The following is a 2,533-nucleotide window of genomic DNA, read 5'->3' as shown; positions in this document are numbered from 1 at the left end:
ATATATATATATATATATATATATATATATATATATATATTATACATCTATATATATTATACATCTATGTGTTTGTCTTCCACCACCATTTGACAATCAGTGTTGGTTTGTTTCTATCCCAGTGGTTTCACAAAAGAGACTAACAGATAAGTATCAGGATTTTTAAAAAATCATGTATCGGGGTCAATTTGTTCAACTAAACAAGTTAAAAGTAAATGATGTATAAGTCATATGATTCATCAAAAAAAAACCCCCATATTTATGGTTGAAAGAAAAAGAGAAGGGTAATGCTGTATTAATACATTGGAAGGGAATATTTAATTGAATTGTGCTTAAAGTATATTTTATTAATGATTGTCTGTAAAACGCATTGGCCCAGGCAAGATTAATTATGCACAATATAATCTATGATGATTTAAAATGTGATCACAAGTAAAATTGAGGTTCTAAATAGTGAATTAAAAAATAATAAATGGGAAGAAATATCAATTTTATAGAAAATTTATAGGCTTATATGTTACTTGACTTAAATGTCATTATCATTACAGGAAAATATGCTAAGCTTGATATTATAATTAATATTAAGATTATTAAAAGCAGTGAGCTGGCAGAGTTATCAAAACACCAGGCAGAATGCTTAGTAGCATTTGTTCTAGCTGAAGCTGCAAAGTGGAATCAAACTGCTCTCACATCAAAGATCCAAAACCACTCATAGCAAAAGCTCACCTCCCTAAGGAATTAACGGCCAAAATCCTTCCGTTCTATTGCTGATATACAGACACTTGGCTAGTCCATCACATTAAGGGATGGATGGTCAAAGTAAAGCTAAATGGACTTGACCATCACATGGCGAACTAAAATGGGTAGCTAAAATTCAAGAGTAATCATGCTTCTGCTACAACTACTCTCTCACCAGAGAATCAATTGTGAGGGTAAGAAATGAAAACCAGAAAAAATGTTGCCAGGAGAAAAAATATACAACAAATGTTAACAAAAATGTACATGAAAAACGAAAAGAGCATAAGCTAATAGTGTCCAATAAAAATGAACAGTACATCAAATATGAAAATATACCCAAAAGTTCATATTGATGGCTGAAAATGTTAATAACAGTTCAAGATAAAGTCTTTAGAAAATTGCTGTTATTTCTAGCAACAGTAAAAATCAAGAAAGCATATAAAAAAAAGGCAATGACAGTAAATTGTGTGTAACAGACAGTCAAAGGTTTTTGAAATTTCAAAATGTATTGTATAGAAGAGTATCAGTGTTTCAAAAGTGAAACCAAACTGCTCTCACATCAAAGATCCAAAATCACTCGTAGCAAAAACTCACCTCCCTAAGGAATTAACAGGCAAAATTCTCCTATTTTATAGTTAGATGTACAGACACCAGGCTAGTCGATCATGCTGAGTGACGGACAGCCCAAGTAAAGCTAAATGGACTTGACCGTCATGTGGTGAACCAAAATGGGTAGCTAAAAGTAAAAAGCCACAATGTAGGTAGCTAAAGTTCAAGAGCAATCATGCTCTGCTACAGCTTCTTTATGCAATGGGGGAGTTCACATGTGTAATTATCTAACCACAATTTAATGGCATCAGTCCTAAGTTGTGGAGTATATTTGAATAGAGGCTCACAATATCATATAATACTATCAACATCTTTTGTTGACTGTTTTCAGGTGGTTTAAAACACCTAAATCATCTCTTATGAACCTTCTGATGTGCTTGAGAAATGGCTTGAGCAGAATATCTAGAAAAAGTTATTCAGATGGTTGGTTTTATATATTGGTCCAGCTATTATTAGTTTTAATTTCAGATAATTTGTTGAGAAAATATTGATGCATATGTTAGTGGCACCTTCACATGATGCTGCATAGAATGCAAACTAAAACACAAGACTACAGACAAACTCCACTCTGTAAATATATATATAAATTTAAGCACTTCATCCGAATATTAAATTTGTATTATTTAATTCACTGTCGGAAGAATTTCTAATAGATAATTCCTTACATGTCTATGTAACATGTAAAACTCTGTGATTCCTATTAGCAAATGAAACATCATCATCATCATCATCATTTAACGTCCGCTTTCCATGCTAGCATGGGTTGGACGATTTGACTGAGGACTGGTGAAACCAGATGGCTACACCAGGCTCCAATCTGATTTGGCAGAGTTTCTACAGCTGGATGCCCTTCCTAACGCCATGTATAATGGTGAATAAATAGTATCAATAATTGTTCCAACTTCCTGTTTTGTTACATAGGCAATCAATTGTTTTGACTCTCAGAAAATGCCATTCGCGACTTGAGGAAAACAAACAAGTAACCTAGAAATCTGAATAATAGGCACAGAAGTGGCTGTGTGGTAAGTAGTTTGCTTACCAGCCACATGGTTCCGGGTTCAGTCCCACTGCATGGTACCTTGGGCAAGTGTCTTCTACTATAGTCTCGGGCTGACCAAAGCCTTGTGAGTGGATTTGGTAGACGGAAACTGAAAGAAGCCCGTCATATATGTATATATATATATAT

This window comes from Octopus bimaculoides, chromosome 7 (genome assembly GCF_001194135.2).
Source record: "Octopus bimaculoides isolate UCB-OBI-ISO-001 chromosome 7, ASM119413v2, whole genome shotgun sequence".
NCBI lineage: Eukaryota > Metazoa > Mollusca > Cephalopoda > Octopoda > Octopodidae > Octopus > Octopus bimaculoides.
The sequence above is the reverse complement of the archived record's forward strand: the minus strand, read 5'-3'. Positions refer to the sequence as shown.